This window comes from Ambystoma mexicanum, chromosome 1q, assembly GCF_040938575.1.
Source record: "Ambystoma mexicanum isolate Mex_15411 chromosome 1q, UKY_AmexF1_1, whole genome shotgun sequence".
Lineage (NCBI taxonomy): Eukaryota > Metazoa > Chordata > Amphibia > Caudata > Ambystomatidae > Ambystoma > Ambystoma mexicanum.
The window spans coordinates 683,442,060-683,469,523 of NC_090922.1; positions in this window are offsets into that span (position 1 = coordinate 683,442,060).

The following is a 27,464-nucleotide window of genomic DNA, read 5'->3' on the forward strand; positions in this document are numbered from 1 at the left end:
CCGCCAGCAGTGCAGGGGCAGCCTCCACCAGGCCCCCACTCATGTCCAACTCGTGTCTCCCACCACCCTCACCCCCCAGCCACCAGGGGCAGCCTCCACCAGGCCCCCACTCATGTCTCCCACCACCCCCACCCCCCAGCAGTGCAGGGGCAGCCTCCACCAGGCCCCCACGCATGTCCCCTATTACCCCCACCCCCCAGCAGTGCAGGGGCAGCCACCACCAGGCCCCCACTCATGTCTCCCACCACCCCCACCCCCCAGCAGTGCAGGGGCAGCCTCCACCAGGCCCCCACCCATGTCTACCACCACCCCCAGCCACCAGGGGCAGCCTCCACCAGGCCCCCACTCATGTCCCCTATTACCCCCACCCCCCAGCAGTGCAGGGGCAGCCTCCACCAGGCCCCCACTCATGTCTCCCACCACCCCCTACCCCCCAGCCACCAGGGGCAGCCTCCACCAGGCCCCCACTCATGTCTCCCACCACCCCCACCCCCCAGCAGTGCAGGGGCAGCCTCCACCAGGCCCCCACTCATGTCTCCCACCACCCCATACCCCCCAGCAGTCAGGGGCACCCTCCACCAGGCCCCCACTCATGTCTCCCACCAGCCCCACCCCCAAGCAGTGCAGGGGCAGCCTCCACCAGGCCCCCACTCATGTCTCCCACCACCCCCTACCCCCCAGCAGTCAGGGGCACCCTCCACCAGGCCCCCACTCATGTCTCCCACCACCCCCACCCCCAAGCAGTGCAGGGGCAGCCTCCACCAGGCCCCCACTCATGTCTACCACCACCCCCACCCCCCAGCCACCAGGGGAAGCCTCCACCAGGCCCCCACTCATGTCTCCCACCACCCCCACCCCCCAGCAGTGCAGGGGCAGCCTCGACCAGGCCCCCACTCATGTCCAACTCATGTCTCCCACCACCCTCACCCCCCAGCCACCAGGGGCAGCCTCCACCAGGCCCCCACTCATGTCTCCCACCACCCCCACCCCCCAGCAGTGCAGGGGCAGCCTCCACCAGGCCCCCAATCATGTCCCCCTGCACCCCCACCCCCCAGCAGTGCAGGGGCAGCATCCACCAGGCCCCCACTCATGTCTCCCACCACCCCCACCACCCAGCAGTGCAGGGGCAGCCTCCACCAGGCCCCCACTCATGTCTACCACCACCCCCACCCCCCAGCCACCAGGGGCAGCCTCCACCAGGCCCCCACTCATGTCTCCCACCACCCCCACCCCCCAGCAGTGCAGGGGCAGCCTCCACCAGGCCCCCACTCATGTCCCCCTGCACCCCCACCCCCCAGCAGTGCAGGGGCAGCCTCCACCAGGCCCCCACTCATGTCTACCACCACCCCCACCCCCAGCCACCAGGGGCAGCCTCCACCAGGCCCCCACTCATGTCCCCCTGCACCCCCACCCCCCAGCAGTGCAGGGGCAGCCTCCACCAGGCCCCCACCCATGTCTACCACCACCCCCACCCCCCAGCCACCAGGGGCAGCCTCCACTAGGCCCCCACTCATGTCTCCCACCACCCCCACCCCCCAGCAGTGCAGGGGCAGCCTCCACCAGGCCCCCACTCATGTCTCCCACCACCCCCACCCCCCAGCAGTTTAGGGGCAGCCTCCACCAGGCCCCCACTCATGTCTCCCACCACCCCCATCCCCAGCAGTGCAGGGGCAGCCTCCACCAGGCCCCCACCCATGTCTACCACCACCCCCTCCCCCCAGCCACCAGGGGCAGCCTCCACCAGGCCCCCACTCATGTCTCCCACCACCCCCACCCCCCAGCAGTGCAGGGGCAGCCTCCACCAGGCCCCCACTCATGTCCAACTCATGTTCCCCTGCACCCCCACCCCCCAGCACTGTGGGGCACCTGCCAGCAGGCCCCCACTAATGTCCAACTCATGTTCCCCTGCACCCCCACCCCCCAGCACTGTGGGGCACCTGCCAGCAGGCCCCCACTCATGTCCAACTCATGTTCCCCTGCACCCTCACCCCAATCACTGTGGGGCACCTGCCAGCAGGCCCCCACTCATGTCCAACTCATGTTCCCCAGCCAACATGTCATCACAATCTAGATCCCCGGTCCCTATGGTCAGCCTCCAAATGCAAAACACCCACCCGAGTATTGCATCCACCCACTCAGAAATGGCAATAACATGATAGAACTGCAATTGCAAGTTTGGAAACGAACACATGTCCCTCACATGCACCCAATGGGTGTCAGTGAATCTCAAAACCCATATCATGATATGCATGAAACCAATGAGATGATACTACACATTGAAGTTTGATCAAAAAATATGTATTAAAGAAAACATGAATTGAATCAAAAATAAACTAACAGAAATGGGAATGTAAAAAAAGTAAAAAGAAGCATGTCCATGAAAAAATGCAAAACCAAAAATCAGAATCCAAAGGAATGGTGTCCAAAGTCACAGTCCAGAAAAGAAAATCCAATGGGAAATTATAATTGAAAGCCATTGCTCCATGGTTAAATTGTAAAAAGAAAAGAAAATCCAACAGTGAACTATGTACAGGTGAACAAGCCAGGGTCCATGATCCCAACAAAAGAAATGAAACCTATCTAACAACACTAGCTAATAAAAAATAACTATATACAAAAATGTGGCCCATTGTCCAAAAGGTCCAAAGAAAATGCAAAAACAAAGGAAACCTAACACTAACTACATAACTATTTACATGGGCAGCGGGCTAGTCCAACGGCTCACTGGATGTTGTCATGGGCCAGGGCATCATCGAACTCCTGTTCAATGGCTTAGAGGCGGGCTTGTTTCCTTGGCCCCGAGGTCTCGCAGGGATAAAGCAGTGTCCAGCTCCAACTCCCTGCGAAGACCCTCAAGGCACTCAGCCCGCCTCCGCGCCCTCCGCATGGAGTTCTCCGCCCTGACCATTGTGAGCCGTTCCTCCTCTGCCCGCTGCCGCTCCGCACCTATCTGCTGGCCCAACCGCTCCCACACGGAAGCCACTCCCATTCCAGGGTTCTCCTGCCCTCCGGCCGCTGCCTGTTCCCCTGATGTTGATGGCCCCGAGCCATGATGCCTCCCACGTCGAGCCTGCCGCTGCCTCCGACGCAACTGCCTGTGCCAGCACGACGGCATCCAGGCTGATGGTATCCACCGACGCCGTCGTGCACGTGCCCTGCCCGATGATGCAGTCACATCCTCCATCTGCTGGGGTCCAGTTGCTGGTGTGTCCACCCCTGCTGGACCTCCGACTCCCGACTGTGGCAGCGATGGGATCCCCACAGAGCCGGCTGCATTGGTCGAGGCAGGTCCACAGGGGGCCCTGGTGGCATCTGGGCCGGTAGACGGCATGGAGAACGACTGGTGCATAGTCGCCACAGAGGAGGAGAGGGTCGCCAGATTGGCCGACACATGTAGGAAACCCCCGACCATGGCCGTTCCCAACTGGGCCACCTCGGCACGGTGCTCTCCGTGATGACGTGCATGCTCCTCCCGGGAAGCACGCACCTCATCACGAATTGCACCTGTGCGCAACGCGACACCAATCAGGACCTTCTCCATACGGCCAGGGGTCCCCTCGTACGCAGGTGGAGGGGAGTCAGATGACATGGACATCCCCCCTACCTGCGGACGGGCCTGGGATGGGGCATCCCTGCTGGTGCATGGTGGTGCAGTCACAGTGTCAGGGCCAGTGACATGCACAGGCCCCTCCACGGCGACCTGTGCTGCCTCCTGCCCCTGCCCCTGGACTGCAACACTTGCACCAGCAGGGATGCCCCCACCAGGCCCCATGTGCACCTCAGTAGCGGCCTCCTCCTCCTCTGTGGAAACCACCAACCTGGATGGCTCCACCCCGTCTTCCGCCGTTGCAAGCCCCTGTGGGGGCTCACCCACCCCTTCCGCTGCAGCCATGGGGGCATCCCCGCCGCTTTGCTCCACAGAGCCGTCTCCGCCCTCTTCTTCACGTGGTGCTGTGTAGAGGGAGACATAGAACATAAGCATCAGGGTACTGTACAATGGTCCCCTAGACAGGAAGCAATAGCAGATGAGTGGCACTGTCAAAGATCACTTCCATCATGTCCCTCCACAACACATGGCTCAGTGCAGGTAAAACACATGCGGTAACAGGCATGGCGCATGCTATGGACATTAGCATACATGTCCAAGTGATTCTTGAAAAATACACTGTTGTTTTGGAACTCACATGCATCATGTGCCGTGCCTATCACATGCACACACTTCACCCTAGTTTCATCCATCTGGCCTCGTACACCACAGACACAGTGGATACAAGGATGACTAGGCTGCATCAGTGAACCTGAACATTGCGACAGACATGTGTCATGCATCCCTGGCATTCACAAGTCACAGACACGCAGGTCAGACACACAGACATGGACAGCATACATGTACATGGCATCAGCACCCATCCCTCACCCATGTCCAGGAACAGAGACTGGCATGCTTTCATGTGGCCATTCCGCATAGGGCAACCCATGTTGCATTTGAACACATGCACCAACCGTGTGGTTCACACATTACTGGTCTCACATGCATGATGTCCCTGCACACACACATGCATACATGGCCTATGTCACACATACAGGCAAGTATCAGACAACCAGCACACTGCGACATGCCCTGTCTCACACAGCAATGCTTGGCCACCTACCGCTCAACTCCAGACGGGTCTGCCTCTCAAGGATCTGGGCGTGGAGCGCTGGGCCTACGCGTTCCAGGACCCTCATCTGGATGGTACTCATGCGGCCCCGGCCCCCCTCCACGAGGCGCCGGGCCTTCAAGAGGGTCCTGGACCTTCAGTCATCCCAGCGCTTCTTGACATGTTGGTAGTTACGGACTGCCACCCCCTCCGCGTTGATGGCAGTCACGATGTCTGTCCAGATCCGAGTCCGTCCTTCCTTGTTGGCGCGCTTACTTACGAAGAGGGCATCATACTGCCCCAGGACTTGCTCCACCAGGACACCAACTTCGGTAGCAGTGAAGCTGGTGCCCCTCAGCCTCTCTGCCCGGGGGTTGCCAGTGGTGCCAGATGTTGCAGTGACATGGCAACCCCAGAGGCAGGAGTGGGTGGGCAACTGGTTACTGGGGCTGGGCTGTGGAGCGATGGTATCCCAGTTGGGAGTCTTCTGTTCCAGCAGGGGTGGACACAGCAAATGGACCCCTGCAGATGGCTGATGTGCAGGCACCAAATGGCAGGACACGGTGGCAGCAGGCAGGCGGGTAGGCAGCAGCAGATGGCTCGTGGGAGGCTGCTCGGGGCTCTGGGGGGGCAGTAATTCGGCCTTTTTTGCAAGAGCATAGTCTTCCGTGTGCTTACGCGTGGCCAGCTTGATACGGAGTGATTTGGCACGTGAAAATCCTGCACGTCAGCGTGTAAATCGAGGAAAGGCCCTTAGCGCGTATGCACGTCAGCACGCATATGCGATTTCATTGGACCAAAGGCCCTTAGCGCGTGAGCGCGTCTGTGACGTGAGGCGCACGGGTGTTTCCCTCATTACACGTGATGACAGAGCACATGTGGATTGCCACCAATCGCGTGTGGAACTTCCAGCGCACCCCAGAAATACATGTACCCAGGCCAATCGCGTGTACGCTCACTTCCCTCCGATTACACGCGATGACACTCGGACGTGCAGTTTTACCACGTGTGCTCGCATATGCGATTTCATTGGCCCAAAGGCCACCATGCGCAGCTGTGACGTCACGTGCATGGCCGTACAGAATGGCGCGTGTAAAAATGAAGAGATACACGTCCGAGTGTCAAAGCGCGTAATTGGTAGAAATGGCCTCATTGCGTATGCGCGTCTGTGACGTGTGTATAAAAGGTACGTGTAGAACGCCATTTCCTTGTACGTGCTTTTCGTGGAGAGCGAGTGGGTGAAATCTGTACTTCTTGTTGGTTCACACGCGATTTACTTCACGGCGTTTCCAGTTTGTACTCCCTGTTACCTCTGACAGCTTTTTCTCTTTTCCTCTTTTTCCTGGGCCTGTTTCCTCAAACAGCGTTCCCTACTACTGTTGTCCTGTCTCCTCAGACAGCGTACAATTCTTCTTTTGGCGGGGGTGTTGCCAACGCGCACACGCGCATATTTTTCACGCTTTTGTTCCTGGCGGACGGTGAGTCGCGCACGTATTTAACATCTGTGCTTGCCCCGTGTGTCGCGTACCCCTTCAGAGGTCATTCTAGGCTGTGTGTGACACGCATACGTTCATTCTTGTGTTCCTGGGTGCCACAGCGTAGTGCAGGTTTATTTTTCCACGCACGTGGTCTAGGAGGGGTTGCGTGCACCTTACTTCGCTTTTTTGGGGTGCCTGTGCGTTGCATGACCCGTCACCTTTCCCCAGGGGTGACATACAGCCTTGCTAGAGCACTAGGGTACGATTACCATCTGGTACCCAACCCCTTTGACCCCCAATTGCCCAGGACAATAGTTCACATCGACTCCCCTACGCACAATAACATCAGTGCCATGGCTGGGAGGCGAACAAGCCGTAAGATTGGCAAAGGTGGCCGAGCCCCAAGTGGTGGCTGTGGTGGATCCGGTAGGGGACGTGGCCGTGACTTGCAGGGTGCCCCTAGCCCCCCATGTGTTGAGGAGCAGTCAGGGACACCCATGCCCCCCCCCCCTGGTTGAGGTTACCGTGGCTGACACCATCCATGCTCAGTCCTTGTTGGACCAGCCCACTGTGGAACCAGACCTGGCACAGGGTGACTCCATGGCTGACTTCCAGGTCAGCAGGTCTAGGCCACGTGCGCCGGTGAACGTTGGTGTCATCAGGCCACGTGGATCAGGGGCAGCTAGGTCATCTGCTGCCCCGCGTAGGCAGGCTGGGGAGGCTGCAGGGGCAGCTGCGGCTCCATCCACCCCACCTCTCACACACCCATCCAGGACAGTGTTGGTCCAAGTCCATCATGCTGACATTCCCCCTGACACCATCACACTTGAGATAATGCCTGCACCAACTCCCTTGCTGAGTGTGCAATCCCACGCTCCTGCCCCTAGTGTCCAGAGCGGCGCAGGACACTCCGGACCCCCACCACCTTCCAAGCGGAAGAGGAAGAGTGCTCGTCCAGTAGAGGCTGATGCCCCAGACACGGCTACACAGTCTGGCCCGTCAAGAAAGCCCAGCTTCAATAAGGCCGAACTGAATGCACTTGTAGAGTATGTTTCCGCACATGACCGCGAAATGGTGATTGTTGCAGGATCCAAGACCACACCTGCACAACGTCAGGCACACTGGCAGACCAATGCGGACATCATAAGTGCCCTTGGAATCGTGAGGCGCACAGCTAATGAATGCTACAAGCGCTGGAATGACCTGAAGCGCAGGGCAAAGAATAAGCTGGCCTCAAGTGATGCCGCAACTCTAGTGACTGGAGGTGGGTCTCCAGCAGACGACATAGAACTCACTCCACATGAGCAGGTTGCTGAGACCTACGTCACGGAGGAACAGATCCAAGGCGTGGGAGAAGTGGCAGATTACGAGGCATTGTCCGGTGAGTGCACATGCATGTGTGTGTCATCCATGTGCATGGTGTGTGTGGGAGGGCTTCTGTTTGGGTGCCAGGGGAGGGTGTGTGTGCCTGAGTGGTTCGGCTCACCCATGTGCCTCTTCCTATACATTCTTGGCAACAGCATTTGGGTATAGCAGCATCGCTTTGGCCAACATTAGACATCCAGCCCAACACCACGCCAGTTGCCCTTGGAGTGTCATCTTGCCACAACACTGTTGCTTATTTACCTCTGTTTATTCAGGCAGATTGTTTGCATACCACCACTTTTACTCGGGATTTCTCAGTCCTATTGTCACATGTCTGACATGGCTATGGTACAGTGGACTGGCTCAGTTTCGTGGACATGATTAGTTTGGACATGTCCCTGTGCTATAGGACCATTTTTGACTGGCAGCTGCAGGTTAAACATTTGAACCATTGCAATGAAAATAATCAATTATATGAACAAACTGGACGGAATGAACAATTGGTGACCTCCTCTCCCTTTCCACTTCATGGCTAGGGTACATGCCATCTGTGTGATGGCATGTGTATTTGACCTGCCAATCACTGGCCAATGTGTGATGCCACTGCTAGGCAGCATGCAGCAAATGTGTTCATCTTCCATCTTGGTGTCATCAATGTGTGCCATCTGCCTCCCCATCACACGCAGTGACGGTGCATGCATGGCAGTGTTTTAGTCATGTGGGACATATGTGTCAATCAAGTACTGTTTCTGTAGCCTCTCAGCCCTAATTGTGTGCCATAGTGCTAATGCCTGTTTCCATTTGTTTTCTTTTATGTCTTTGCAGGGGAAGACGCACTTGATACTGCTGGGGTTGTGGAGATGGTGCAGACCCAGGAGGGGTCTGAGGGCCGACCGACCACCAGTGAGGGACGTGGTGTGGTGGTGGGTGAGAACCCACAACTGCTGCAGGTCGTGCTCTCAAGGGGTGTCTCTGGCTGCACCTCTCCCGAGCTGTACTCAGGTGTTGATTCGGATGATGAGACCTACGTGCCGTCGCAGTTGAGTGTTCCTGGGAGGGATTCTGTTCTGTCCGACCCACCTGCACCAGGGTTAGAACCCTGAATGGGGATGTCAGTGTTGGCAGGTACGCCTTTGGTGGTTACGGATGCAGGGTCACACTCCGCAACATCTGATCCTGTTCCTGGGCCAGCAGATCAGAGGGGGAATGCAGTCCTGTAGCCTCAGGCAGTGCCGGCACAGTAAGGCGCAGTTCGCCTTGCCCCAGACAGGTGTGGTGCCCGCCGACATGGTGGCCATATGCCACCTGGCAATACCGCATGGGAGCAATCCATTTACGGTATGGCAACCCAACAGGCAGCATCATCAGAGATGATGGCTCAGGCCATGGATAGGGTGGCCACTTCCATTGTCCCCCCCGAAAGGCTGATGGAGCGACTACAGCAGGCAACCGACTCCATCTGCCAGTCACACAGGGAGGACATGTTGGCGTCCGACAGGGACAGGCGGGCGGCACTGGCGACTCTGCAGGAAGCCATCTCCATAGAGTCCCAGGGCCACAGGGAAGCCCTGAGGCTGGAACTCCTTCACCTCAGGACGACTCTTGTTGAGCTCGAGGCTTCAACAAACCGTAGGACAGAACAGCAGCTGGAGCGTCTCACCCGTACGCTCTCAGCTGAGATGCAGGCAACTAGGGCGGAGGTCCGGGCATCCCGTGAGTTGTTGCATGGGGACCTCCGCACACTTATCCTCCAGAACGAGACCTACCACACCCGCATGCTTGCAGCCATGGAGGAACAGACTAGGGCTTTGCTTGGGCTGCCTCCCATAGTGCCACCACCTCCGGATGCAGCTGCAGAGGGTGAGGATAGCGACAGCAGTGATACTCCCACAATAGGGTAGCCGTGTAGGCCATGAGCCCATGGAGGTGTTTTTTTTTTTGCAAGATCCACACAGGTGGGTTTTGGTGTGCACCCTGTCCTCGGACCTCCTGGGTGGCCTCCCCAACCCCCCCGGGCCCATTAATGGCCATTTTTTATTTTTCTTTTTTTTATTTTTTTATTTGGGACAGTGTGTTGCCTTGTGGCTGGGCACATGCAGGCTTGTCATGGATTTGGTTCAGATGCTTGGGTTTTTGTCACACACGCCCCTCCTGCTTCCCGTTTCCATAGGCTTGCAAAGGGTGTGCCCAAGTGACATTGACGTACATGGTGACATTGGACTCCCATGAGCTGTGTGGGCAGTCTGTAGTCAATACTGTGTATACATTCATAGTGCATATTGTTGTTGTATTGTACACTGCGTGGTGTATTGATATGTGCCTCTGCATCCATCTCATCCTCCATATTTGCAGGTCCATTCCTCATGTCTTCACAATGCGGTCCACCTTGGAACTGGAGTCCATGTTGTAAGCAGTGCACCTACACTCTTGCGTGGCGCTAACACTGTATACTTGGAAGTGTTCGGAGGGCTGTCATCATCAGGTGGTGAGGCTAGCTAATTTTAAAGTCTGTAATGTCATGTTTAAGGTAGGTTGGAGGTTGTGTAGGTGATTGGTATTCTTGGTAAGTATTTGGTAATGTGGGTTGTAGGTCCTGCATTACTGTGAGCATTTCATGTGTGGACATGTTTCCATTAGGGACACTGTAGCTGCTGACACTTGGGGCATGTTGTGGGGATTAATTTCTTTCCTCTCACATTGCATGACATGCCATGGTGTGTTGTGTGGCTGTGCCGGGGAGGGGGTGGGTGACATGGCACTGTTTTCATGTAGTATTTTGCAAGTGGGTATTCATTTCTGCAGCATGGAAGTGTCTTTTGATGACACTGCATTGGTGGTGTTTGTGTAGGTAGGGATGCACACATTGTGACACTTCCACATGAACAATCTCAGGCTGCTATGGTTCTGACAGTTGACAGTCCCTTTGTTTGTCTTAATTGTCAGGTCGAGTCATCATTGCTTATCAGATGGTATGTGCCAGGCCTGTGTGCACTCCACTGGGGTGTGATTTCTATGTGAAGTAATTAGCCACCAGCTGCGTACGGGCTGCCTCACCCCGTGCCCTCTCCAATCCCATGCGCAGCGGGCGTGCATGTGGTTGGGGATGTGGGGGCACCACCATGTCCACGGCCAGGCCCCGGCGTGTTGCAACATTGTGCAGGACACATGCTGCTACTATGATCCTGCACACTACTGGGGGCGCATATAACAGCTGCCCGCCAGAACCGTCAAGGGAGCGAAAGCGTGACTTGAGCACTCCGAATGTGCGCTCCACTATGCCCCGGGTTGCAATATGGGCTGTGTTGTATCTTACCTCTGGAGGCGTGATGGGGTTCCGAATTGGCGTCATCATGTGGGTGGTCAGAGGGTAGGCACTGTCCCCTGGTGAGGAGGTGATGGGTATCATTAGTGGGGTAGTGACATAACTCTGCATCTGACATGCATGCATGTGCAGTGGCATTCATACTCACCAAAAAGCCATGTATCGCCATGCTGCCCAGCTTCTAGGTCCCGGCTTAGGGTAGACATTCGGTAAATGAAGCTGTCGTGGGTGGACCCTGGATAGTTGGCATATACTGAGGTGATGATTCCCTTAGCATTACATACTACCTGCACGTTGATGGAATGCCAGTGCTTGCGGTTCCCATAGATGTGCTCAGATGGCCTGGGGGGACGTAGTGCCACATGGGTGCAGTCAATGGCACCTAGCACTTTTGGGAATTGTGCCACACCGTAGAAATAGAGGGTGGCAGTCTGCCTTTCAGCAGGTGTCCTGGGCAGGTATATGTGCCTACGGACTGATGGGCGTGCAGTGATGATGTTCAAGACCTGGTGTAGGCAGCGTGACTGCGTGGCCTGTGACACCCCATCCACTATGGCACTTGTCCGCTGAAATGATCCTGTGGCCAAGAAGTGCAGTACATTGAGGACCTTCTCCAGGTGGCTGAGTGCTTGGGAGCACAGGGTGGGTGATGTGAGGTCATCCTCCCACTCACTGACCAGGTCCAGTATTACGTGTGGGGGAAACCTGTACCTCCCATACACCTGGTCATCAGGCATCCCAAAAAGGCTGGTTCTGGGAGTGAAAATTCGGGCCCTCACTATCCTCCTCCTCCTCCTCCTCCTTTGGTAACCCACGGCCACTGCTGCTAGGAATGGTATATTCATCCTGGCGTATGAGCTTGTTTGTTGTTTGCGCGCACTTTTATGCTGCGCGGGTCGACGTACGCCTGCTTCATGCTGGCGTACGTGTCTCAGGATTGGACCATTTTTCGGCACGTCGTAGGCGAACTTGTGAATCTTCCCGCCCACCCCAGGAATACACGTAGCACGCTCTCACAGGCACAGTCGCAGGTAAATATTCCCGCCCACCCCTGGACTACATGTACCCCACTCTCACAGGCCCAATCGCGTGTGGAAGTTCACGCGCACCCCGTAGTACACGTACCCAGGCCAATCGCGTGTGGGACTTCCCGCGCACCCCAAAGTACACGTACCCAGGCTAATCGCGTGTGGAAGTTCACGCGCACCCCGAAGTACACGTACCCAAGCCAATCGCGTGTGGAACTTCCCGCGCACCCCGTAGTACATGTACCCAGGCAAATCGCGTGTGGAAGGTCACGCGCACCCCGAAGTACACGTACCCAGGCTAATCGCGTGTGGAACTTCCCACGCACCCCGAGGTACACATACCCAGGCCAATCACGTGTGGAACTTCCTGCGCACCCCGAAGTACACGTACCCAGGCAAATCGCACGGCTGGGGGGTGGGGGTGGTGGGAGACATGAGTGGGGGCCTGGTGGAGGCTGCCCCTGGTGGCTGGGGGGTGGGGGTGGTGGGAGACATGAGTGGGGGCCTGGTGGAGGCTGCCCCTGCACTGCTGGTGGGTGGGGGTGGTGGGAGACATGAGTGGGGGCCTGGTGGAGGCTGCCCCTGCACTGCTGGGGGGTGGGGGTGGTGGGAGACATGAGTGGGTGCCTGGTGGAGGCTGCCCCTGGTGGCTGGGGGGTAGGGGTGGTGGGAGACATGAGTGGGGGCCTGGTAGAGGCTGCCCCTGCACTGCTGGGGGGTGGGGGTGGTGGGAGACATGAGTGGGGGCCTGGTGGAGGGTGCCCCTGACTGCTGGGGGGTAGGGGGTGGTGGGAGACATGAGTGGGGGCCTGGTGGGGGCTGCCCCTGCACTGCTGGGGGGTGGGGGTGCAGGGGGACATGAGTGGGGGCCAGGTGGAGGCTGCCCCTGGTGGCTGGGGGGTGGGGGTGGTGGTAGACATGAGTGGGGGCCTGGTGGAGGCTGCCCCTGCACTGCTGGGGGGTAGGGGTAATAGGGGACATGAGTGGGGGCCTGGTGGAGGCTGCCCCTGGTGGCTGGGGGGTGGGGGTGGTGGGAGACATGAGTGGGGGCCTGGTGGAGGCTGCCCCTGTGGCTGGGGGGTGGGGGTAGACATGAGTGGGGGCCTGGTGGAGGCTGCCCCTGCACTGCTAGGGGGTAGGGGGTGGTGGGAGACATGAGTGGGAGCCTGGTGGAGGCTGCCCTCGCACTGCTGGGGGGTGGGGGTGCAGGGGGACATGAGTGGGGGCCTGGTGGAGGCTGCCCCTGCACTGCTGGGGGGTGCGGGTGGTGGGAGACATGAGTGGGGGCCTGGTGCAGGCTGCCCCTGGTGGCTGGGGGGTGGGGGTGGTGGTAGACATGAGTGGGGGCCTGGTGGAGGCTGCCCCTGCACTGCTGGGAGGTGGGGGTAATAGGGGACATGAGTGGGGGCCTGGTGGAGGCTGCCCCTGGTGGCTGGGGGGGGGTGGGAGACATGAGTGGGGGCCTGGTGGAGGCTGCCCTCGCACTGCTGGGGGGAGGGGGTGCAGGGGGACATGAGTGGGGGCCTGGTGGAGGCTGCCCCTGCACTGCTGGGGGGTGCGGGTGGTGGGAGACATGAGTGGGGGCCTGGTGGAGGCTGCCCTCGCACTGCTGGGGGGTGGGAGTGCAGGGGGACATGAGTGGGGGCCTGGTGGAGGCTGCCCCTGCACTGCTGGGGGGTGCGGGTGGTGGGAGACATGAGTGGGGGCCTGGTGCAGGCTGCCCCTGGTGGCTGGGGGGTGGGGGTGGTGGTAGACATGAGTGGGGGCCTGGTGGAGGCTGCCCCTGCACTGCTGGGAGGTGGGGGTAATAGGGGACATGAGTGGGGGCCTGGTGGAGGCTGCCCCTGGTTGCTGGGGGGGGTGGGAGACATGAGTGGGGGCCTGGTGGAGGCTGCCCCTGGTGGCTGGGGGGTGAGGGTGGTGGTAGACATGTGTTGGACATGAGTGGGGGGCCTGGTGGAGGGTGCCCCTGGTGGCTGGGGGGTGGGGGTGGTGGGAGACATGAGTGGGGGCCTGGTGGAGCGTGCCCCTACACTGCTGGGGGGTGGGGGTGGTGGGAGACATGAGTGGGGGCCTAGTGGAGGCTGCCCCTGCACTGCTGGGAGGTGGAGGTGGTGGGAGACATGAGTGGGGGCCTGGTGGAGGCTGCCCCTGGTGGCTGGGGGTGGGGGTGGTGGTAGACATGAGTGGGGGCCTGGTGGAGGCTGCCCCTGCACTGCTGGGGGGTGGGGGTAATAGGGGACATGAGTGGGGGCCTGGTGGAGGCTGCCCCTGGTGGCTGGGGGGTGGGCGTGGTGGGAGACATGAGTGGGGGCCTGGTGGAGGCTGCCCCTGGTGGCTGGGGGGTGAGGGTGGTGGGAGACATGAGTGGGGGCCTAGTGGAGGCTGCCCCTGCACTGCTGGGGGGTGGGGGTGGTGGTAGACATGAGTGGGGGCCTGGTGGAGGCTGCCCCTGGTGGCTGGGGGGTGGGGGTGGTGGTAGACATGAGTGGGGGCCTTGTGGAGGCTGCCCCTGCACTGCTGGGGGGTGGGGGTAATAGGGGACATGAGTGGGGGACTGGTGGAGGCTGCCCCAGGTGGCTGGGGGGTGGGGGTGGTGGGAGACATGAGTGGGGGCCTGGTGGAGGCTGCTCCTGGTGGCTGGGGGGTGAGGGTGGTGGGAGACATGAGTGGGGGCCTGGTGGAGGCTGCCCCTGCACTGCTGGGGGGTGGGGGTGGTGGTAGACATGAGTGGGGGCCTGGTGGAGGCTGCCCCTGCACTGCTGGGGGGTGGGGGTGGTGGGAGACATGAGTGGGGGCCTGGTGGAGGCTGCCCCTGGTGGCTGGGGGGTGGGGGTGGTGGTAGGCATGAGTGGGGGCCTGGTGGAGGCTGCCCCTGCACTGCTGGGGGGTGGGGGTAATAGGGGACATGAGTGGGGGCCTGGTGGAGGCAGCCCCTGGTGGCTGGGGGGTGGGGGTGGTGGTAGACATGAGTGGGGGCCTGCTGGAGGGTGCCCCTGAGTGCTGGGGGGTAGGGGGTGGTGGGAGACATGAGTGGGGGCCTGGTGGAGGCTGCCCCTGCACTGCTGGGGGGTGGGGGTGCAGGGGGACATGAGTGGGGGCCTGGTGGAGGCTGCCCCTGCACTGCTGGGGATTGGGGGTGGTGGGAGACATGAGTGGGGCCTGGTGGAGGCTGCCCCTGGTGGCTGGGGGGTGGGGTGGTGGTAGACATGAGTGGGGGCCTGGTGGAGGCTGCCCCTGCACTGCCGGGGGGTGGGGGTAATAGGGGACATGAGTGGGGGCCTGGTGGAGGCTGCCCCTGGTGGCTGGGGGGTGGGGGTGGTGGGAGACATGAGTGGGGGCCTGGTGGAGGCTGCCGCTGGTGGCTGGGGGGTGAGGGTGGTGGGAGACATGAGTTGGACATGAGTGGGGGCCTGGTGGAGGGTGCCCCTGGTGGCTGGGGGGTGGGGGTGGTGGGAGACATGAGTGGGTGCCTGGTGGAGGGTGCCCCTGCACTGCTGGGGGGTAGGGGTGGTGGGAGACATGAGTGGGGGCCTGGTGGAGGCTGCCCCTGCACTGCTGGGGGGTGGGGGTGGTGGGAGACATGAGTGGGGGCCTGGTGAAGGCTGCCCCTGCACTGCTGGGGGGTGGGGGTGGTGGTAGACATGAGTGGGGGCCTGGTGGAGGCTGCCCCTGGTGGCTGGGGGGTGGGGGTGGTGGTACACATGAGTGAGGGCCTGGAGGAGGGTGCCCCTGACTGCTGGGGTGTAGGGGTGGTGGGAGACATGATTGGGGGCCTGGTGGAGGCTGCCCCTGCACTGCTGGGGGGTGAGGGTAATAGGGGACATGAGTGGGGGCCTGGTGGAGGCTGCCCCTGGTGGCTGGGGGTGGGGGTGGTGGTAGACATGAGTGGGGGCCTGGTGGAGGCTGCCCCTGCACTGCTGGGGGGTGGGGGTGGTGGTAGACATGAGTGGGGGCCTGGTGGAGGGTGCCCCTGCACTGCTGGGGGGTGGGGGTGGTGGGAGACATGAGTGGGGGCCTGGTGGAGGCTGCCCCTGGTGGCTGGGGGGTGGGGGTGGTGGTAGACATGAGTGGGGGCCTGGTGGAGGCTGCCCCTACACTGCTGGGGGGTGGGGGTAATAGGGGACATGAGTGGGGGCCTGGTGGAGGCTGCCCCTGGTGGCTGGGGGGTGGGGGTGGTGGTAGACATGAGTGGGGGCCTGGTGGAGGCTGCCCCTGCACTGCTGGGGGGTGGGGGTGGTGGGAGACATGAGTGGGGGCCTGGTGGAGGGTGCCCCTGACTGCTGGGGGGTAGGGGGTGGTGGGAGACATGAGTGGGGGCCTGGTGGAGGCTGCCCCTGCACTGCTGGGGGGTGGGGGTGGTGGGAGACATGAGTGGGGGCCTGGTGGAGGGTGCCCCTGACTGCTGGGGGTAGGGGGTGGTGTGAGACATGAGTGGGGGCCTGGTGGAGGCTGCCCCTGCACTGCTGGGGGGTGGGGGTGCAGGGGGACATGAGTGGGGGCCTGGTAAGGGCTGCCCCTGGTGGCTGGGGGGTGGAGGTGGTGGTAGACATGAGTGCGGGCATGGTGGAGGCTGCCCCTGCACTGCTGCTGGGTGGGGGTAATAGGGGACATGAGTGGGGGCCTGGTGGAGGCTGCCCCTGGTGGCTGGGGGGTGGGGGTATTGGTAGACATGAGTGGGGGCCTGGTGGAGGCTGCCCCTGCACTGCTGGGGGGTGGGGGTGGTGGAAGACATGAATGAGGGCCTGGTGGAGGGTGCCCCTGACTGCTGGGGGGTAGGGGGTGGTGGGAGACATGAGTGGGGGCCTGGTGGAGGCTGGCCCTGCACTGCTGGGGGGGTGGGGGTGCAGGGGGACATGAGTGGGGGCCTGGTGGAGGCTGCCCCTGCACTGCTGGGGGGTGGGGGTGGTGGGAGACATGAGTGGGGGCCTGGTGGAGGCTGCCCCTGGTGGCTGGGGTGTGGGGGTGGTGGTAGACATGAGTGGGGGCCTGTTGGAGGCTGCCCCTGCACTGCTGGGGGGTGGGGGTAATAGGGGGACATGAGTGGGGGCCTGGTGGAGGCTGCCACTGGTGGCTGGGGGGTGGGGGTGGTGGGAGACATGAGTGGGGGCCTGGTGGAGGCTGCCCCTGGTGGCTGGGGGGTGAGGGTGGTGGGAGCCATGAGTGGGGGCCTGGTGGAGGCTGCCCCTGCACTGCTGGGGGGTGGGGGTAATAGGGGACATGAGTGGGGGCCTGGTGGAGACTGCCCCTGCACTGCTGGGGGGTGGGGGTGGTGGTAGACATGAGTGGGGGCCTGGTGGAGGCTGCCCCTGCACTGCTGGGGGGTGGGGGTAATAGGGGACATGAGTGAGGACCTGGTGGAGGCTGCCCCTGGTGGCTGAGGGGTGGGGGTGGTGGGAGACATGAGTGGGGGCCTGGTGGAGGCTGCCCCTAGTGGCTGGGGGGTGAGGGTGGTGGGAGACATGAGTTGGACATGAGTGGGGGCCTGGTGGAGGGTGCCCCTGGTGGCTGGGGGGTGGGGGTGGTGGGAGACATGAGTGGGGGCCTGGTGGAGGGTGCCCCTGCACTGCTGGTGGGTGGGGGTGGTGGTAGACATGAGTGGGGGCCTGGTGGAGGCTGCCCCTGCACTGCTGGGGGTTGGGGGTGGTGGGAGACATGAGTGGGGGCCTGGTGGAGGCTGCCCCTGGTGGCTGGGGGATGGGGGTGGTGGGAGACATGAATGGGGGCCTGGTGGAGGCTGCCCCTGCACTGCTGTGGGGTGGGGGTAATAGGGGACATGAGTGGGGGCCTGGTGGAGGCTGCCCCTGGTGGCTGGGGGGTGGGGGTGGTGGGAGACATGTGTTGGTGATCAGTAGTGCAAGGTGACATGCGGGTTGGCTGGTGGGCATGGCCATGGTGGATGGGTTGCCTGTGGGACATGAGCAGGGGTGCAGGGTAGTACCCTGTGGTGTGGGCGCCCTGCAGGGGCCATGGAGGGTGTAGAGGGAACACCTGGGGGGACCCACATGGCCAAATCACGTGTAGCATTCCCCGGCACCACCGAAATACACGTACCCTGCAGAAATCGCATGTGAATCTTCCGTGCACATCGGAATACACGTACCCAGGCTACTCGCGTGTGGAACTTCCCGCGCACCCCGAAGTACACGTACCCAGGCCAATCGCGTGTGGAACTTCCCACGCACCCCCACCTAGCCAGGCCAATCGTGTGTGGAACTTCCCGCGTACCCCGTAGTACACGTACCCAGGCCAATCGCGTGTGGTACTTCCTACGCACCCCCACCTACCCAGGCCAATCGCGTGTGGAACTTCCCGCGCACCCCGTATTACACGTACCCAGGCTAATCGCGTGTGGAACTTCCCGCGCACCCCGAAGTACACGTACCCAGGCTAATCGCGTGTGGAACTTCCCGCGCACCCAGGAACACGCGCACACGCTATTTTTCACACAGCGGGTGTCCGTGTTTGTCGGTGCCCCTTTGCACCTCATTTGTCCTAGAGGGCCACTGTATATGGGTGTATATGGGTGCTTTTTGTTAGCGCACATTTTGGCGCACATTTTTTTCAGTCGCAGGGGCGCTACCGCCTGCTTTCTTGTGGCGTACTTGTTTGGCCCTGTGCGCGTCTTTGACCGTGCGCTGGTTTGCCCTATTCAATTCCATGAATACGGGTTGTAGGCGAGCGTGTGGGCGTTCCGCGCACTTGCCTCCTGTACTTCCCCCGTGACGCCCATATTTTCACACGTTGTTCCCCATTCTGAGTGTTATGCCCCATGTTCCACCTACTTTTGTGATGTGCGCCGCGCTATGTGCGATTTCGCAGTGGCCATGGCGCACGCTGTTGGATGACCTGTGCGCCGGCGTGCGCGGCGCACATTTTTTGCGCACCTCCAATGTTTTTCTCGTGCACGGACTTCCATGAATCGCTGTGCGCTGGTTTTCCTGCGATTTTTGCACTTGCACTGCGATTTTCGCACTTGCACTGCGATTCGCACGTTTTGGCACCGGTCGCGGGAATTTTTGGCGCACATTAATTCCATGAATCGACCCCTTAATTCTTTAAGAAATGTCAAAGGATTGCTATTGTAAAAATCCACCTATAAACTGTGTTCATTTTCTATGTTTAAATGAAAGATTTAGGTGAAACTTGAAGTTAAGCCCAGTCTTGAGTTCATTAACTATTAAAAAAAAAAAAAATCTGATCTGACAGTCTTTAGCCTGGGAAAGTTTGACACTTCACTGCTGGCAGGAAAGGCTAATTGCTGTGGGGAGGCCTCGCATACTCATGACAATGCACTTCATTAGACATTTGTCTGGGCCGCAGGCAAAGCTAATAGAAGGCTTGGACATTCATCCTTCCAGGGGAGGGGCAGGATGCTCCATTCTCCTGGGAGAGGCTTCTCATTGAACTTCAAAGGACTTGCCTTTTGCTCCCACTTGGGAAGGAAGGAAAAAAAAACTGACATGTGATTTTTGGATTTAAAATGCTTATTTGCCACTGAACTTTAAGACATTTAACTTGGCAGCAAAAATAAGTAAACGAGTGGAAAATACACACATATAAATCTGAACTTATGCTAGCCATTTAAAGACTTGGTAGGCTTTCTCACTGCGTAAAGGAACTGGAGTTATGAAAAAGGACTAATTGCACAGAAACTATTAATGCTGCACATCTAATATTGTGTACCCATGTGCTAGGGGTGATCGCACATATATGTACCGAATTAGGAATTGTTAGGCCAAACCTTTATGGTTAAAATTGCCAAAATTCAATAAAAAGACAAAACCAGGTCCCACTGACTTGGGAGTTGGATGTAAATGTTACCCACAAAATATATAATTTATGTATCTGATTTTCTTAGAGGGCATAAGTACATAGATATGTATTTGTGGGAAAGTTACATTTTGGTCCCAAAAACTATCAGAGGTTTCCAAGTCACATCATAAAACATGACAGCCCTTTCTGTCATCCAACCAGCAAAAAGCAAGGTGGGAACTATGCCTTTGACCAATCATAAGCCTTGTGGGTGTGGGTTGTAAGTCGCCCCTACCATAAACTGAGTGATGTAATTTGGCAGGACAAATAATGGAACCTCACAACACACAGACACACACTGATTCCTGACTCCATCCTGATTTCCATGTGGCGCCTTGTTCCTGAATTCTTCATCTTTGTTCCTGATTCCTGATTTCTTTGCAAAGCCAAGGCCTCAGCATTGCTGAACTCTTTTTCAGCTAGGCCCAAATCCTGAAACCATCCCAAAACTTAAGGGAAGAATGTTGATCCAGTTTGGCTTGCTACCATTAATGCTTGCCTGCTGAAACTCGCCATCCCACTGATCTACAGTGTCCAGAAACCAGAAGGGCCAATTCAATCCAGTCCAGTCTGAGGTGCCAGTCCAGTTGACCAGAACCACCCAGCTGACCTCTCCCACCAGAAGCCCCCTGCTGTCTGTAGACCCGATCCATGATGACCAGAACATGTGACCGTCCAAAATCTTAATTTAAAGTGGACTGTATCAATAGGAATCATAATACACAATAGCATGTATTGCCTTACATTGTCCTATGCCAATCTATCACCATCCTATCTTTAACTTAAGAACTTGTAATATTTTCACCTCAGTCTTGAAACCTTGCCTTTGATTCCTTGTGCTAGTGACAACTTCTTTAAAATCCTTTTGTCTTGTGAAATCCCAAACCCTTAATCCTCCCTCGGTAATCGGACTGAGTCCTCCAGGGCGGATACGGAGGTGCTGGGGTTGGTTCCGCAGATCGACTCTAGAGCTTACGTTGTTTCAAACTGGTAACCAGCCTGAATGCCCTGATGTAGAGCATAATTTGCATTGTAAATTGATTTCTGTTTTCTTTTTTGCGCTTTTACTCTTCAAAAACACCTCTCATTCAAGCTGGCATAACTTCCTCAATTTAATAGCTAGAGACTTCCTTTCAACTCTGACTTAAACCTAAGACCTGTAGCTACATCCACACCTCAAAAAATGTTTAGTGAAAATTAGGCGGGAATTCGCATTTCTGCAAAGATTTGCACATGTGATTTTCCATTTCAATTATTCCCAAACTTACATTCTGATTCATACTGTTTACTGTTGAGCATACTGAAGATTATGGGGGTAATTCATAGAATTCAGCGCACAAGTGGCGCCCGCGGCTGGCGCACAGTGTGCGCGTGCGGCAGTCTGAGCCAGCCGTGTGTGCCAAAATCCATTTCCGCGCACAGTGTATTCATGGATTTCAACATCCATAACCAGCCGTGGCGCAGAGTAGCGCAGCGACCCTGCAGCAGCGCCAGTTACGCCCCCAACCCCTCCCCATGTGCCATGAACAGCGCACAAATCCCATACATGGCGCACAGGCCAGTGGACCAGCATACAGCCCCTCAACCACAAAAATGTCTGTAAAACTTCCCGCGCACCCCTCCGAATACACGTACCCCGCTGCGCAGGAACTTTTACACACAATTGGCCCTGTGCGAGCGGGGTACGTGTATTTCTGGGGTGCGCGGGAACTTTCACACGCGATTGGCCTTGTGCGAGCGGGGAACGTGTATTTCGGGGGTGACAAGGAACTTTCACATGCGATCGGCACTGTGCGAGTGGGGTACGTGTATTTCTGGGGTGCGCAGGAACTTTTACACGCGATTGTCTTTGTGCGAGTGGGGTATGTGTATTTCAGGGGTGCACGAGAACTTTCACACACGATTGGCCTTGTGCGAGCGGGGTACGTGTATTTCGGAGGTGTGCAGGAACTTTCACACGCGATTGGCCCTGTGCGAGCGGGGTACGTGTATTTCTGGGGTGCACAGGAACTCTCACATGCGATTGGCCTTGTGATAGTGGGGTACATGTATTTCAGGGGTGCGCGGGAACTTTCAAACACGATTGGCCCTGTGCGAGCGGGGTACATGTATTTCGGGGGTGCGCGGGAACTTTCACACACAATTGGCCCTGTGCGAGCGGGGTATGTGTATTTCAGGGGTGAGCAGGAACTTTCACACGCGATTGGCCTTGTGCGAGCGGGGTACGTGTATTTCGGGGGTGCGTGTAAACTTTCACACGCGATTGGCCCTGTGCGAGCGGGGTATGTGTATTTCTGGGGTGCATGTGAACTTTCACACGCGATCGGCTGTGTGCGAGCAGGGTACGTGTATTTCGGGGGTGCACGGGAAGTTTCACACACGATTGGCCCTGTGCGAGCGGGGTATGTGTATTTCTGGGGTGTGCAGGAACTCTCAGACGCGATTGGCCCTGTGCGAGCGGGGTACGTGTATTTCGGGGGTGTGCAGGAACCTTCACACGCGATTGGCCTTGTGCGAGCAGGGTACGTGTATTTCGGGGGTACACGGGAAGTTGCACACGTGATTGGCCCTGTGCGAGCGGGGTACGTGTATTTCGGGGGTGCACGGGAACTTTCACATGCGAATTGCCCTGTGCGAGCGGGGTATGTGTATTTTGGGGGTGTGCGGGACGTTTCACACGTGATTGGCCCTGTGCAAGTGGGTGGTACGTGTATTACGGGTGTGCCCCAACGAATTGACAGTGTGTGTCCTCCCAGGTGTGCCCTCTCCCCCCTCCCCAGGGCCTGCAGGCAGACCCCAACACAGGGGTACACACTGCACCCTTGGCCATTCCCCACAGGCAGCCCATCCACCCTGGCGAAGCCCCCCAGCCAGCCCACATGTCACCACACACAAGTGAGGACTGACTCATGTCCCCCAGCACCCCCATCCACCCAGGAGTGAGGGGCACCTGCCAGCAGACCCCGACTCATGTCCCCCAGCACCCCCATCCACCCAGCAGTGAGGGGCACCTCCCAGCAGGCCCTGACTCATGTCCCCCAGCACCCCCACCCACCCAGCATTGAGGGTCAGGCCCGACTCATGTCCCCCAGCACCCCCACCCACCCAGCATTGAGGGTCAGGCCCCGACTCATGTCACCCAGCACCTGCATCCACCCAGCAGTGAGGGGCACCTGCCAGCAGGCCCTGTTCATGTCCCCCAGCACCCCCATCCACCCAGCAGTGAGGGGCACCTGCCAGCAGGCCCCGACTCATGTCCCCCAGCACCCCCATCCACCCAGCAGTGAGGGGCACCTGCCAGCAGGCCCTGACTCATGTCCCCCAGCACCCCCACCCACCCAGCATTGAGGGTCAGGCCCCGACTCATGTCCCTCAGCACCCCCATCCACCCAGCAGTGAGGGGCACCTGCCAGCAGGCCCCGACTCATGTTCCCCAGCACCCCCATCCACCCAGCAGTGAGGGGCACCTGCCAGCAGGCCCCGACTCATGTCCCCCAGTACCCCCATCTACCCAGCAGTGAGGGGCACCTACCAGCAGGCCCCGACTCATGTCCCCCAACACCCTCACCCACCCAGCATTGAGGGTCAGGCCCCGACTCATGTCCCCTGCAACACGACAGGAAACTGCGCAATCATGGGCCTCATGTGCACCAAAATACCACAGCACGCCCCCCCCCAGTCTTGACATGCAATGATTTCACCAATCCACCCCACACCGACATGCCTATGTCAGGACACAATTCAAAAGTCAACCATGTACATCAACACATGTCCGTCACACACGCACACTGTTTGCATTAGATTGTGTAAACCCACATTTTGACATGCATGAACCCAATGAGCGAATCCCACACATGGAATTAAAATATAAAAATGTATTATGAACAAAAACAATGTAATGAAATGAAAGCCAAAAAAAGAATACAAACATGAAATGAAATGCATGTCCAAAAATATCAAAAAGGAAATGTAGATCCAATCCAAAGAATTCCTGAAGAAAAATGGTCCAAACTCATTGTCCACCAAAACAAATCCAAAGGAAACGTAATAATCAAATTCCATTGCTCCATGGTGAAATCCAAAGAAAATGTACACATGAATCCAATGTCCAACTATGTACAAGCAATTTTGAAAGGGTCCATGAGCCCAACAAAAGAACTGAAACCTATCAAAGAAACTACCTAAGAAATAACTATATACAAAAGTGTGGGGCATAGTCCAATCACCCCAAAATAAATGAAAATGAAAATGAAACCTAACACTACAAACTATATACAATGGGGGCAGGATGGTCCGACGGCTCACTTCCCAATTTCCCGGGCCAGGGCATCATCGAACTCCTGGTCTATGTCCTGGAGGCTGGCCTCTTCCATGTCCCCGAGGTTTCGCAGGGACGATGCCATGTTGAACTCCAACTCCTTGTGAATTGCCTCGAGGCACTCGGCCCGCCTCAGTGCCCTCCGCATGGAGTTCTCCGCCCTGACCATAGTGAGCTGTGCCTCTTCTGCCCACCCCCGCTCTGCATCTATGGCCTGGCCCAACCGCTGCCACACGGAAGACACTTGCAATCCAGGGTCCTCCTGCCCTCCGGCCGATGCCTGCCCCTCTGATGTTGTTGGCCCCGAGACATCATCACTCCCACCTTGGGCCTGCTGCTGCCGTGCATGTGCCCTGCCCGTTGTTGCCTGCACATCAGCCACCTGCTGGGGTCTAGTTGTTGGGGTGGCCACCCCTGCTGGACCTCTGACTCCCGACTGTGGCAGGGATGTGTCCTCCACCAGCCTGGCCGCTCGGTCAGGGACAGCTCCACAGGGTGCCCGGGTGACACTTGGGCAGGAAGATGGCATGAAGGACGACTGGTGCATAGGGAGTTCAATTGAGGAGGGGGTCGGCAGAAGCTCCAGCACACGGAGGAACCCAGCACTGGTGACCCCGCCCAGTAGGTTGACACGGTCTTTGAGACATTCGAAATTACGTGCGCTGTCCTCGCGAGAACACCGCACGTCATCCTGAATGTCACGAATACGCAACGCCACCCCACCCACGACAGGCTCAATCCGGTCCCGGATTGCCACGTCCGCAGGTAGAGGAAGGCCAGTGTGCGGCTATCCCCTCCCTGAAAACGGGTCTGGACGAAGTCATCCCTGCTGGTGCCGGATGATGCAGTCACAGGATCGGGAACAGGATTACACACAGACACCTCCGTGGCAGCCTGTGCTGCCTCCTTTCCCTGCCGCTGGACTGCACCAGTGGAATCCCCCCCTCCAGGCCCCATGTGTGTGACTTCCACGGCCTCCCCCTCAACCAAACCCCCCACCAACCTGGATGACTCTGTGCCATCTTCCTCCGTAGGGCTCTGTGGGGTCTCAGCTGCCCCTTCTGCTGCCGAGGAGTCCACCTTCGACCTCTGCCTCTTGGACCTACCCCACGGCAGCTGCAGCCGCGGAGGTGGCACCAGACTCCTCACTCCCCAACGAGATGGAAACCTGGGAGGGGAGCTGGGCCTTGCCTCTCCGGCTGGTGGTAGGATCCCTGCCTGTGTACTCCACAGCACCGTCTCCGCCCTCTTCATCAGTTGACGCTGCAGACAGGGAGAGACAGAATACAGGCATCAGGGCACTGTACAATGGTCTGATACACACATGACAGTTGCAGATGAGTGGCAGTCTCAACCTTCACACATGGCCTCACACTCCCTAACACACATATCATCTCTATCAACACTCACGCGCAAGTGAACTGGAATGTTGCAGCAGCCAGCACCATCCATAGACATACAACACCATGACCATCCGAAGGTTAGCCTGACATCACATGCAACACAGGGATTGGCAAACACATGTACACACTCCACCAGACGTACATGCATCTGTACATCTACACCACCTGTTGCAGTGCAATCCCGGCATCCATTTCACATCTGCCAATGAGCCTCCTACATGTCAGTGTCACATGCATCCATGGTGTATCACAGTGGCACACATGTCAAATACCTTCACACACACACATGTACACCATGCATGTACATGAAGGTGGAACCTGCATCCATGTGTCACACCCCAACCATGCCATGGTACATACACAGATATGTAAACGTGTGCACCCCAACATGCATTTGGCCCTAATGCTTTCGTACACATACACCGTTGATGTGCCTCACACATGCATGCGGCAGGCTCATGTCCCTGTACATGCACACACATACATGGTCCTTCAAAGACATATGTGCAAACTGCACACACCTGCCACACCTCAACATGCACAGCATCCAATCAATATGCATGCACACCTACCGCTCGACTCCGGACGGGTCTGCCTCCCAAGGACCTGGAAGTGGAGCGCTGGGCCTATACGTTCCAGGACCCTCATCTGCATGTTGGTAAGGTGGACCCGGTGCCCCTTTCCATGCTTTGCCTTCAGGAGACGCCGGGCCTTGCTGGGGGTCCTGGACCTGAAGTCCTCCCAGCGCTTCTGGACGTGTTGCAAATCACGGGCTGCCACCTCCTCCACGTTGATGGCAGCCACGATGTCCGTCCAGATCCTCTTCCGTCCTTCACTGTCGGCGCGTGAACTTCCAAAGAGGGTATAATAATGCCCCAGAACTTGCTCCATTAGGATACCAACTTCTGCAGCAGTGAAGCTGGTAGCCCTCTGACTCTCTTACTGGGGGTTGCCAGTGGTGCCAGATGGTGTTGTGTCCGACATGGCAACCCCCGAGGCAGGTGTGGGTGGGCAACTGGGTCCTGGGGCTGGGCTGTGGAGCAAGATGGTATACCAGTCGGGAGTCTACTGTTCCAGCAGGGGTGGTCACAGCAACTGGACCCCTGCAGATTGCTGACACGCAGGCACCAAATAGCAGGGCATGTGGCCAGCAGGCAGGCAGCAGCAGATGGCAGGTGGAACCGTGCTCGGGGCTCTGGGGGGCAGTAATTCAGCCTTCTGGGCAGGAGCGTGGTTTTCCATGTGTTGTTGCGTGGCCAGCTTGATACAGAGTGATTTGGCATGTGAAAAAATTGCACGTCAGCGTGAAATACGAGGAAAGGCCCTTAGCCCATAAGCGCGTCTGTGACGTTACGCGCGCGGGCGTTTCCCACAACACGGGTGCATTGTGAATAAGCACGTGAGAATAATGCACCTCAGCGTGCTATTGGAGGAAAGGGCCTTGGCACATGCGCGTGTCTGTGATGTTGCACGTGTGGGCAGGCTTAAACGATACGTGTAGGACGCCATTTCCTTGTACGTGCTTTTTGTGGAGAGCGAGCGGGTGATTCTTGTACTTCTTGTCGGTTCACACACGATTACTTCACAATGTTTCCAGTTCGTACTCCCTGTTTCCTAAGACTGCGTTCTTTTTTTCTTTTGGCGGGGGTGTTGCCAATGCGCACACGTGAATCTTTTTCATGTTCTTTTTCAAGACAGACGGTGAGTCGTGCACGTATTTTCCAACTGTGGTTGCCCCGTGTGTCGCGTACCCCTTCAGAGGTCATTGTAGGCTGCGTGTAACACACGTACGCTTATTTTTGTGTTTCTGGGTGCCACAGCGTAGTGCGGGTTCATTTTTCCACGCACGTGGTCTACCAGGGGTTGCGTGCACATGTACTTTTGTTTTTGGGGTGCCTGTGCATTGCGTGATCCATCATCTTCCCCCAGGGGTCACAGACAGCCTTGCTAGAGCACTAGGGTACGATTTCCATCTAGTACCCTACCCCTTTCACCCCAATTGCCCAGGACAATTGTTGACTGCAACTCCCATACACACAACAACATCAGTGCCATGGTTGGGAGGCGAGCAAGCAGTAAGGGAGGCAAAGGTGGA